The following is a 13,839-nucleotide window of genomic DNA, read 5'->3' as shown; positions in this document are numbered from 1 at the left end:
TGATGACAGCAGCTACATTCCAGCTGAGGAGGCAAGCAGCCCAGAAATGATGAAATCTGAGGAGACATTTATTCTACAATGTGATCATTTGGGAGGAGATTTTTATTGTGCAAAGCGATCACTTGGTTGAAAATAATACTGATACTAGTATCAGTGCTGCATTTTGATTGGCTGAGAGGTTTTTCTTCTGAGATCATTCAAACTAATGTTCCCAGAGCCCCTGAAGGGGAGAACCATGACAGAACCATCCCTCTCTTGGCAAGAGTTCTGGATGAGCTCAGGAATCTTCAGGCAGCAGCAATGGAAGAGAGAGATCACAGCAGCAATGCAGGTGCGACATTCCTTTTGCTTAAGACACCTAAGGACTCCTTTTGTTTCCATTTCCTCTAATGAAAAAAAATAGACATGGTCAGCTCCAGGAAAAAGAAGCACTTTCTGTCTCTTATAAAGGACCAGGTTCACTCTTCCTGAGGGCTCAGCTGGGCAAGCCCATTAGCATGGAAAATTTGAGTAATTGGGAGAAACATCAGCACAATTCACAGGAAGTGTGCTTGCCTATGGCCACTTGTATGCCTCTACAAAACCTCTCAAACCTCCTTAATACATACACACACATGAGGAGAAGGCATACTGAAAAGAAGCAAACAAAGAATAAATTCTTCTTTGTCTTTCACCATTTCTCTATAAATAGTTATTGTTTATGCTCCCATTTAAAACTTGAAAATAAGAGAAAATATTCTCCAGATAGTTCAAACCCCTGAAAATTGATAAAGAGGTTTTAGAAATTTGCCCATGTCTTTAGAAGAGAGGAATTTGTAAGCCTAGTTACTCATTCCAAGGAAAGTGTATTTTCAAGTCACTATCCACTTTTAGAATATGATTAAAAACTTGTTTGTTCTTGATATCAGAATCTACCCTTTCATGCTTCCCATCACCCACATACAAATTTTTGGGATGGAATAGAGATGGCTAATAGGAACATGATTTAATATTTTGAGATGGTGCAATGAAACCTCATCTGTACCTATCTGTCCATTAAATCCTCAGAAAAAAATAACCACTTCCCAATCATGTGTTGGTGAATTGGTTTTGTTTAGGGGTGCTCCTATGACAGGCTGAGTATGAACTCAAACCCTCAAAGTGAGTGTGAGATAAGAGCCAAGGAATCACATGAAATACCAGTTACCCAAGAATACGTTTGTTGTGTTTGAGACTCTACATTTATTTTAATTAAAGGCTATGCTTACTCTTCTTATCTATTGATAGCTTCAAATTTGGTTGTTAATTACTAGCCTCCTAGAAGAAGAGCTATTTGGTAGTATAATATTGTTTTAGGCAGTTACAAGCAACAGAATCTAGTTTGGTTGTTTCAACTTTTACAAAATGATTTATTAAAGGTATTACATAGCTGAAAATTTTTTTCTAGAGAAATAGTCAAAACTATAAGCCAAAACTGGGCTGATGAAAAGCCACCTTTGCTTCCCCTGCCAATTACTAAATGCCAAGAATTTGACTCAACACAACCATTACTGCTACCAGATGCAATGCCACTTATGCCTTGAATTTGTAGCACTAGGACAGAATGCCACTGAAAACTAAATTCCTTGGCTATTATCCATGCTGGTAAAAATGGGAACTCCATGCCAAGATTGATTTCTTATTTTCTTATTTCTGAATTCCAGGTCTTTCATGGATATGTCTAATTCAAGGAACCCCAGTCATATTACTGACTGCATGCTTGCTGCAAAGGAGGCTGGGAATTTGAGTTCAGTTCTTAACACTGGGGAGGCAGGATTCATGAGGAGAAGGTTTCCTCAAATGTGGAAAATCTTTACAAAAGATAATGGGAAGATATTATTATAGCTGATGTCTGCTAAAATGATAGATAGATACATGTTCCTCTTTTTGTGGCATTTTTGTTTGGGTTCCAATCACTTCATGGCCCATGATTTCATCAGCTAGAATCCATGCTATTCCATACTATTTTTCTCAATATTTTTATACTTGAATATCTGCATGTGTAACCTAACTGGTTTTTGTTCCACAATCTGAGTTGTGTTGAATACGCTAAAACTAACATTGCTGTCCTTTGCCAAATCGTATTTTTATCAAGTTTTCCTTTAACACCTTTAACACCCTTGCTCTTTCATGAACCAGATTTGTTTCTCATATTCACATTTTCTATGGCATTATATTCATAGGTTATGGACCTATGAGCCTCAGTTATTGCTTTATATACTTAAAGGTCTGTATTTATGGGGAGAACTTATGGATAAAAGGGGGCACTTCTTTCAGAGGCAGACCAATACTAAAGCATGTAAACAAAAGCAAACTCAACCCTATAAAAAGAGAAACTTATTGCATACTCACTGTGTACATTCATGATGTGCTGGGCACTGAATAGCAGGCTAGGGATTAGAAGATAAATAATAGACAGGTGCTGCTCTTCTTGCATTAAGTCTGTGTCTAGTAAGGGAGGCAGACATGGGAAGAGATAATGGTGCAGTATGATATAAGAGGAAGGGAGCAACTTGAAAACTGCCAAGGTGTTCCAGTTTGCTAATGCTGCCAGAATGCAAAACACCAGAAATGGATTGGCTTTTATAAAAGGGGTTTATTTGGTTAAAAAGTTACAGTCTTAAGCCCAGAAAGTGTCCAAGGTAAGTAATCAACAATCGGGTACCTTCACTGGAGGATGGCCAATGGCGTCCTGAAAACCTCTGTTAGCTGGGAAGGCACATGGCTGGCGTCTGCTCTAAAGTTCTGGTTTCAAAATGGCTTTCTCCCAAGATGTTCCTCTCTAGGCTTCAGCTCCTCAAAAATGTCACTCTTAGTTGCTCTTGGGGTGTCTGTCCTCTCTTAGCTTCTCCAGAGCAAAAGTCTGCTTTCAATGGCCATCTTCAAACTGTTTCTCAACTACAGCTCCTCTCTCAGCTTCTGTGCATTCTTCAAAGTGTCCCTCTTGGCTGCAGCAAGCCCACTCATGTCTGAGCTTATATAGTGCTCTAGTAAACTAATCAAGGCCCTCGCTGAATGGGCGAGGCCACACCTCCGTGGAAATCATCCAGAGTTATCATCTGCAGTTGGGTGGGTCACATCTCCATGGAAACACTCAATAAAGGTCACACCATAATCAAAAAGATTAACCAATCTGCCCCACAAGATTGCATCAAAGATAATGGCGTTTTGGGGGACATAATGCACTCAAACTGGCACACAAGGTCTGACTGTCAGGTTGGTTTTCTGTCTGTGTCTTTCCTTTAAAATTATTTGCATAGAAAGAACAAATATGGTACAATGGAAACATTTGGAACACCTGGATGAAGGGTGTATGGGGATTCATTCTACTATTCTAGCAACTTTCCCATAGGTCAGAAATTATGCCAATATAAAAAAGTGAAAAACAGAATAAATGGCATTTGAGTAATTATGCCTTCATATATAGACTACATTTTCTTAACATAGTTTCTGTAACAGGTTTTGAGGTAAGACATCTGCATCAATGGGAAGTCTCATTCTGCTAAGTATTTGACACATTCTTGACTTTTCTTACTGACAATGTCATATAGGCATGGAGAGGAAAATATCAAGCTGAACTTTTACTCTGGGCTCAATTTCCACCACCAAGAACAATAGATTTATTAAAATGAGTATGACAGGATCTTTGCAAGAAAGTGAAGTATTGACAATCGAAGTAAAGGGATACTAGACTTTAGAGCATCATATTCTTAAGAAGTTAGATAAAATATGGTTATAATCTCAAGATCAGGGTTTCTAAGAAGTGTGGATCAAGAGAGATGAGAGGTTCTAGAAATTTTTGTAATGTAGTAAGAAATTATACTTAAAGAAGTAAAAAGGAAGAGGAATCTAAAGACAGCAATGACTACATAGGGGTCCTCTGATGTGCCCAAAAGATAAAAGGAGGGGGAAACAAAGGGAAATAGAGGAGATGGGTGCCAACTTAAGTTTCATTTCCATGTTTTCTAATGCCTAATACACAACACTGCAGGATGGAAAAAGGCATAGAAAATTCAAAAGGCACATGCTCAGTTGTCACAACAGGACAGTGATGTGATTGAAAGAAAGGCACCAAAAGACATTATTATAGTAGATATAAAGCTCCTCTAATGGCAAAAGACACCAAAACTTTACAGACTTACCTATAGAAGGCAGGAGTTATATTTCCCATTGGAGGTAGAAGGTTCTAGATCTTCCAACGTTCCCCACAGAGATATGGAACTGAGGAGGGGTGGCATAGGAGTCTCATAATGTCTGACTCCTGGCCACCTACGACTTTTGAGAGTTTGGCTGCCACCAGGTACAAATAATTGTAGAAAAAATGTCAGAGCCCAAGAGTATTTGCAGTGAGACCCAACAAAGTAAGGATCCATTTCCCAAGATAATCTCCCAAAAGACTCAGACTTCCTGCTGAGTTATACTCCTTAATCCATATCTTGACCTAAGATTTAATATTTTTGCATTACCAAATTACTACATTTATGAGTGTGCGTATGTGGGTATATGATATTTCAGGCTGACTCCAGTAAACTCTTGAACTGTCCAGTAAAAGGATCATATTACAAAATTAAAAAATGAAAGAAATGTAACTTTTTTCTTTAATTGAATAGCTTGTTAATACTCCCATTTTTGTATGAAATTGAGTTCCAATCAACTGACTTACCTTGGCTTGACCTTTTCCTGAAGCAATTATATTACTTCTTCCTTTTCAGCATTATCATGGACTAATGACTTTATTTAGAATTTCAGTTAACTGTACTAATTATTGTTTTGTTTCAATGCATAAATTGTCACTATTAGTCCACTAGCAGCCCTCTTTTGAGCCAAAGGGCTCTCAACATTGAAAATGTCTGGAGAGATTTTTGGTTATTACAGCTAGGGGTGGGGGTGTATTGGCATCAGGTGGGTTGAGGCCAGGGATGCTGCTAAATATCCTACAATTCACAGGATAGCGCTCCCCCCCCAGTCCCCCAAATTAGCCCCAAATATCAATGGTGCCACTGTTGAGAAACTGCTTCTTAGCCTAACCTCTGTATCCTTGTTAACACTATCCCACGGGCATTTTTAAATGGTGTCTTGTATGTACTAGGCCTCTTGTATCTCCAACCCAAGTGATTCCTAAGAGCTGGTAATTTTAGAGATTTGTATTTTGCTTGTGCTCTTAGACTCAGAGAGTGGAAACACTCCTACCTGAAGGTTCTGTATGGTCCTGAGGACACTGGTCTTCAGATGGGTAGTCGAGGACAACATGGCCTCAGGATCAATCAGCCTGGGGGCAGGGTGGAGGGGCTCAGCCAGGTTAAGCTTAGGCTTCACAGCATCTTCTTTTCTAAGCCTGCACCCTCCCAACTCTCAGGCTTCCTCTTTTCCAGGTAGGTAGGGAAAGTAGCTTAGGTTTCTAATAGCTCAGCCAGCCTGCATAGGTCTGGGCTGGGCCTGCACAGAGACCTGAATACCTCACCCTATCCAGCCCCACTGCTTCCCCTGGTAGATGTTCCTCTACCCACTCTTTTCTGGAGCCATCAGTGCAAGAGCACCTGACCCTCTACCACTTAACATTTATCTTTATCACTATTGTCCACTTATTCCCTAAGATCCCTCCAACTTGTGCAACTTAAAAAATTTTTTATAGTATCTTTCCATCTTTTATTAAAGTTCCAGAACAGGATAGATTTATCAAACCCTTCCTCATTTATATCTTTTAGGCTGTGGAAAGCATACATGTGTCTGCTTCTGCCACTCCAATATTTGTAACTTTGGCAAGGCCAACCTCCTCATTCTTACCTTAATTTAGGAAAATAATTATTTACTAAGCAAAATTAGACTTATGATTGTAAAGTCAGTTATTTACAATTTTAGTTGCATTCTCACAATGCCAGTTCTTAGGTTAGTTAGTATTCTTAGGAAGAGTGGGTTATCCTGAAAATGATGACATGTAGTTATCTATTTCTTAATCATATTCAAACAATTAAACATCTCCTGGCCAACATATATGCACCCAAATATTTATCTTTCAAACAGGAGTTTCAAAAAGAAATTGCTTCTCATACGCATTAATCAATGAATGTTTTTTTTTAAAATCTCATTGAAACACTTTTGATTTTCCAATTGAAGAGTGCCTGGTCTTATGAGAAAAAATTTTTGAGTGTCTGTCTCTGAATACAGCTTTAAAAACCAAATTAGTTTGTACAAGTCTCAGAGCTCCAAGGTCACAGCTGACAGTAGAGGAAAAGATTTAGTACACAAAATTTAAAGCATAGTTATTCATAATTAAAACTCTTAATATGGGACCAATTATTCTTTATTCATTTTTTCGGGTAAGGTCAATGAGAGTTTTTCTTAATTTTATCACCCCCATCACTTCCTCCCATGTTTAAACCTCTTTTATTTCTTTAATTCTTATTGTTTTAAAAATTCACTGCTTATGAGAAAATCTTAAATAAAAGGTAAAAAATTGTCTTTGCCTAATTTTCATTTCCCCTTGTCCATATCTAAAATGTTGGAAGTATTCAGTAACTGCTGAGAAACTGTTCTGGTCTCAATTTCCTGTATTTCCCAGATCAGATTTCCTTATTTCATTTTCTGCTATAATACCTTAGGTATCATTGCTTGAAGCAATATAAGCAATCAGGAAATTGTAACTGTGACCATTTCCAATATTCAGTCCTGGATGCCAAACTGTATGGAATCAAGGAGACAGTTGACGTTCTCCACTGAAACCATTCTACCTTTATTCTTAGCCACACATTTTTTTTGCAACAAAAAATCATCCACTTGTTATCTTAGCATTCTGGTATGAACACCTTTGTCTTTGGTTTCTCTAGTTTTTCATATCAACTCAGCTATCAGGATCCAAGAGCTTTATAGCAATTTCATTTGAACAATGAGTCTCTAATACGATCCACAGAAAGACAACGATAGACACAGCTAGAAATGTAAAGTATCTATGGAGATGGTTAAGTAAAGTGGGAGATACATGATAAACCCCTGAGTGAAGGCCAGGCTTCCTAGGTCCCTGAGGTTCCCTTCAGGGACATTTGTCCATGGATGACACAATGCACATGGACTGAGGATTGGACCAGGAACAAGAAATTCCCTTTGCCATTCTCACGGAGGTTCATACCTTTCTAAAAGCCCTCCACACCTCACATGACTATTCTGGGCACTCTGTCTGCCTTTCCACCAGCTTCAAAACAACAGACAATTCCTGAGTATTTAACTTCAGTTTAAGTGAAGAGGGGGTAATTTTTCAAAAACCTCTTCCAGCAGTCCTAGGTTTTAAGCCTGTGTGATATTCACTCTTGCAACACCCGAATCAAACTGATTATCTCACCCTGAAACTCCCTTTTCCTTCTGGGAATCACATCCTGATTAAAAGCATCAACATATAGTTAATCAAGCAAAGAGGAACCTCAGAGCTATATTTGACTCCAACTTTCTCACTCCTAAAATCCAATTGGGCACTCAGTTCTGTGAACTATTTCTAGGAACTCTCTTTTAAATCCATCCCTTCTTCTACATTCCCATTCCTCCTACACTAGTTGAGATCTCCCTTACTTCTAATACAAACTACTCCAGCAGGAACTGAGCCTGAGCCAATTTCCCTGCCACTTTTCCCTCACCTCTCTAACCTGAGATGAGTTTATCTATTTTACTGGATTAAAATACCATCATTTTACTAATGAATTGTAATTTTATCTCTGGTCAGAGTAATTCTCTAAGTTTTAAACTTACATACCTCACACACACACACATCCCACAGTCTACTCGACATCTCCACCAGGATGTCTCACGGGCTTCTCAAACTTAGCATGTCTAAACAGAACAATTAACTCCCGACTGAAAATTTTTCCTCTCCCACCAGTCTTCCCCATTTAAAAATGGTTTCACAATAGTTGCAAAATGTTTGCTGAATTTCCAAGTATTACATCCATATTCCAGACCAAAAGAAAGCTTTCTCCTTTACAGTTGCATTCTATTTATTCAGAAAAAGAAGCGCTTCCCAGAGACTTCTATCCACATCACATTGGCTACAAACTGTGTCACATGGCTACCTCTAGCTACAAGAAAGACTGGGGGATTGAGTATTTTTATCTGAGTACATTTTTTGCCTTGGACAAAATCATAGACTATGAATAAGTAATGGATATCAAGTATGTTCTAGCAGTATATGTCATCATGCATCATTATGTTCTCTAGTTATACTGGAATATAACTCACAGTTCCCTGAAAATACTATGCAATTCTGCAAGGTTTTTACCACTTTGTTTCTGCTGTGATCCCCATTTGGAATGTCCTTCTCTTGCTTCTCAATCTAAAAAATTCCACTTATCTTTAAGGTCACTCTTGAATTCCTGCCACCTGAAGGCTTCCTTTATCCTATGAGGCACTGTTAATGCTTCTTGAACTCCTGAGAAGTCATGTAGGAAACAACGACTTGTCTTGTGCTTTTATCATCAGAATTTAAACACGTGCTGGAATATTTTAATCAAAGAGTGTTAAACAAAATGAAGGAGGGGAGAAGTCCAGGAAGACATGCTTCTCTCTTTTAATACAATAATACTTTGAAGAAGTCATTACCCCTGTTTATGGATAAGGAAACTAAGCCTCAGAGAAATAAATTGCCCAAAGCTGCATATCTAATAATGTGGCCCGGGAAATTAATTGAAGGATATCTCTTTGTCCTCCCTCATTTTAATCCAGGAGTCAGCAAACTATGGCCTGCAGGCAGGCCTCCTGTTTTTGTAAATAAAGTTTTATTGGAACACAGTCATGGCTTGTTCTTTTATGTATTGTCTATGCTGCTTTCGCTCTACAATGTCAGAATTGAGTAGTTATGATAGAGATCATATTGCTTTCAAAGCCTCAAGTATTTACTGACTGGCTCTTTACAAAAAAGTTTGCTGACTACTGATTTATACTAAGCTGACTGCTGAATTAAATTGAAAGATCAATGCCATAGAAGGAAAGGTTTAAAATTACTATTTTTAGAGTAACATGAAGAAGAAAATTTCAAGGATCTCTGCTTGAAGAAGATGTAACATTAAAAACAACAGAAGGAAAAAGGGAATTCAACAGTTCTGACTTGATTTCTGTGAAGAAAGAGAACCAGCATTCAAATAAATTGGAGTGAAAAAAAGAATCAATTAACCATTATGAGAGTAATTCTTATTTCACAAGGCTGCTGTAAAAATGAAATGAGCTAAGGCATGAGATAAGACACAATGCCTGATCTATAATTGAGGTTTAATAAACAATGGTCCCACTCCAATGTGGCCCAATCTTTATGAGGTATTGTTGCTTCTGAGCATCAGCCTTCATTATTGTTTGGGTTGCTCTTTTGGGGCGAAGGAAAGAAAGACCATTTGTACAGTTCCAATTCTGTAATTCTGTAAGATTGGAAAATCACCCTGACCTACCTTGGCTCCATTTTCTTCAGAAATCCATCCCCATATCTTGGAGGAAATTGCAGTCCCTGGTAGGAAAGCATTTAAGTCTGGGTCAATTAGCTTTCCCTCTGTCTGTCTAGCCCAAGACGTCCCATTCATTCCCATTACTACTCTCTTATACAGGAGCAACCAGGTACTGGGGACACAGGATGGGAATAAAGGAAGTCCCAGGGCAACTACACCGAACTCCAGAACAGCTCTCATCATAATGCTGTGGAAAGTCCTTGGAGGAAAGCATTCCAGATGTACGAGGCAAGAGAAAAGCCTGCCTAGTTAGAGCCTTATATAACTTCAATATAGAAACCTGCTGGTTCCTAGCAACTTCATATAGTTGTCTCATTCAAGGCCAGTGCACTTACCAGAGGCTACATTATTAATGAGCTGGGAAAGAGGGCAAATTAAAATTTGGAGAAGGAAGGCAGAGAAGAAGCAGCAGCCATCTGTATCAAAGGTGGCAAAACATTCTGCACAAACTATGACTCTTCTACCAGAAAGAACTTATTTATAGCAGAGGTGTTTGGCTTTTTAGAAAGCTGAGCCTGAATGTAAGTTTTTGTATGGTGGTGTGTTTCATAGCAAAGGTTGAACTCTAGAGAGAGGATCTTATGGAGCAGAATCTTCTTATATTTTCTTAAGGATTATAAAGCATCCGTATTTACTGTGTGAAAAATTCAGGCTATAAAACAGAGTGGTACATTCTGTATAAAACTGCTATTTGTTCCTCTTTAATAGAATATGGTCATATCATGGCAAGATTCCATCAAAAGATGCTGTTAGAGAGCAATAAGAAATAAAATACCCCTTAATAATGCAATTAAATGAGATATATTCAATAATTAAAACTTTGCTTAAGTACATTGCAAGATTACTACCCAGAACAAACCAAGAACACCTAACCCTATGTAAATGATGACTCTCAGAGATTCTGGACCAAACTACTGATGTGAGTAATTCTGGGAACCTTGCAAATACAAGGTTAATAATTTTGTTAAGACAAAATAGATAAAATAAAACACAGCAGTAAGAAGACATGAGAGTACTGCCCTAATAGATATACTTTTGATCATGCTAAGTGCATGAATTCATGCAAGAATCCATGAAGTAGACATCTTTTCTTTCTGCATCTTGACTGAAAATCCTTGCTTGCATAAATTCTTAAAACTCAGGAAAATATTGAGAAATATTGCTATTAGCAACTACCAACCTACCAGAAACAAATTATGGGATATATGTACTGATAAGCTTTTGCCAATTTACTACAGCTGATACTGTTTCTCCTTGCAGTTCCATTTTCTGAAGTGTGCATTCTGTTTCTATAGCAACTTTCATTTTGTTAATCTGTTACTCCCATTAAAAGTCTGTTATTTTTAGCATATTTCCAAAACTATTTGATGAAGAAAAATGGGAAAAGATTTCAGCTTGAAGATGAATGTGATGTCCAATATGAATTCTTATGTGGAACATATTTAGTCAGTACATCATATATTGTGAGATTTCAGAAATACAGATTTTTTTAAAAACTTGTATGTTTATGAACTTTGCAGAAAAAATACCATACTCTGTGTTTTTTTTAACACATTCACTTACAAATAAATAACAATGTCCAAGTGGATTTATTATCTACAGATTTTTAACTTAAAGAAAGTCAAAGGAAAGGAACACATTGCTGAGGTATGTGTGTGTGTGTGTGTGTGTGTGTGTGTGTGTGTGTGTGTTAGTCAGCGCTTTGCCATTGGGTCACAGTTTTAAAGACACTGCTGTAATATTTGGACCCATGGGGCTAATGGGCTAAATTTCAGCTATGAAAGTGTCATGTGATAAGAAAATGAATTCTGGGGGGAAGCAGTTCAGTAGATAGCTGAAACTCATAATAAATTGCGACATAGCCTGTGTGTTGTGGCTTGGAGTTATATACACCAGGAAAACACGTTCTTAATATTAATCAATTCCTGTGAGTGTTAATCCATTGTAAGTAGGACCTTTTAATGAGGTTACTTCAGTTAAGTTGTGGCCCAGCTCAATCAGGATGGGTCCTGATCCTATAACTGGAGGTCTTATAAGGAAGGCCACAGAGAGAGAAGCTATTGGGAGTAGCCAGCAGCTGGAGGTTAACAGAATCTGGAACAGAAAGGAGAAGACCCTGCCGTGTGCATTACCATGTGACAGAAAAGACAAGTCCAAAGATTGCCAGTCAAACAGAAGATACCAACCCTTAGAGGAAGCATGCCTCTATATTCTGAATCTATGAGCCCATAAATTCCTTTTGTTAGGCCAGTCCATTGTATGGCATTTGTTTCAGCAGCGAGGAAACTAAAACACTGCCCTTTGACAGTGCTTGCCTCCTCTTTCCCAAAAATATTGTCTTATCTTTTACTTCCCTGTCAAAATTAAAGCCCTGTGTAGTTTCTTATAACATGGCTGAGAATGAGCAACTTTTTGAACACTGTGCCTTAGTTTCCCTTTTGGGTTTGGGCAGGAGAACATTTATTAGACGTGATCCTGGAAATTAGACTTGACTTGAATTTTAGGTGAGAACAATTCTTTTCTAATGCTCTAGCGAATATTTTCTAATTATTAGAAAGACAGTGAAATAGAATGGAGTAAAGTGGAATGGATAGGAGCATGGCTTCTGGAATCTGACTGCCTGGGTTTAAATCCCAGCCTCATCATTTAGTAACTGTGTGACACTTGGCAATTTAACCATCTATACCATACCTCCGTTCCTCATCTATAGAATGGGGATGATATTAGTACTTTCCATAAGGTTGTTGTGACAATTGAATAATTTATTCATGTAAAATGCTTAATTCCTAGCCCATAGCACCTAGCACATAGTTAGCCTGTATAGCTAACCAGTAGGATAGCTTTCCTTTATGATTTTAAACAGACAAAAAAGCAAAGTTATTTATCTTTTTACTGGCTAACTGATACAGTTGAGTGCAAACTAAGATATATATTCCTGCATATAGTAGAAATATATATAAGCCCAAAGATTGTATCCCTGTGAGTTCATAGCTCTTAGTATTTCCCCAACACACATAGATTCAATGTTATAGGCCTAAGGGGTACTGGCCATACCCTAGAACTCTATCTTTTCTTCTTCCCAGGTTTATTGAGGTAAAATTTACATAAAATAAAATCATCCTTTTAGTGTACAGTTCTATGAGTTTTGACAAATATATATAGTAACCACCACCGTATCAAAATACAGAACATTGTGAATGATTTTCATCATTCCCCAAAATTCCCTTGTACCCCTTTTATCAATTTCCCTTCCATCCTCAACCCCTGGAAACAACTGATCTAATTTCTTCCCCTTTAGTTTTGCCTTTTATAGAATGCCATATAAACTGAATCATAGAATATGTAAAATATTAAGCCTGGCTTCTTCACTTATTATAATGCATTTTAAATTTATCCATGTTGTATGTATCAGTAGCTCATTCTTTTTATTGATGAATATTATTCCATTTATAAATGTACTATAGTTTAAGAACTCAGTATTAAGCACTTCAAATAGGTGGATAGGACCATGTTTCTGCTCCAAGAATATATAATTCTAAACCAGATAAATAATATATAAAGTCTCTCAAAAATAGCAGACATGCCTAATATTACCTGATGTAATAAAGAGCCCTAGGAGGCTAAGTCATTAAAACTTATGAAATAGTTGCTTGGTTTGCTTTGTAGAATTTCCCTTCTGTTTTCCTGGTGGAGAGAGGAAGAGAAGGAAAGGACAGAAAAATAATCTTAGGCACAAGTCCTATTTCTGGGAAAATTGTTAATAGAGAAGGACAAGTAAATGCAGTAAAGCACAAAAGGGAGTCAGTAACTTAACCAAACTGAGTTATAGGCATATATGCTGTAACTATCTCCTTTTCTTTAATCCTCTTTACCAAACAGGCAGCAGAGGAGAAACATGAGGACTATGGGATGTGTCAAGGGAATGACTGGAATGACCCTCAACTTGGGGGCTCCTTGAGGAAGAGCCTGCCTCATTCAGCTTTGTCATTTCTCCTGTTGGTTCATGATGCATTTTAATTGGTAGTGCTCACAAGATACCTGTTCAATGAATAAGAAATTAAGTCTTTGGTAGGAATGTTAACGTGTCAGGAATTGTTAATTTGACCCATGATCTTTTTTTTTTATTAAATTCAGTTTTATTGAAATACATTCACACACCATACAATCATCCATGATATACAATCCACTGTCCACAGTATGATAACATAGTTATGCGTTCATCACCACAATCTATCTCTGAACATTTTCCTTACATCAGAAAGAACCAGAACAAGAATAAAAATAAAAATGAAAAAAGAACACCCAAATCATCCCCACATCCCATCCCATTTGTCCTTTAGTTTTTATC

The sequence above is a fragment of the Choloepus didactylus genome, chromosome X (assembly GCF_015220235.1).
Source record: "Choloepus didactylus isolate mChoDid1 chromosome X, mChoDid1.pri, whole genome shotgun sequence".
NCBI classification, from domain to species: domain Eukaryota; kingdom Metazoa; phylum Chordata; class Mammalia; order Pilosa; family Megalonychidae; genus Choloepus; species Choloepus didactylus.
The sequence above is the reverse complement of the archived record's forward strand: the minus strand, read 5'-3'. Positions refer to the sequence as shown.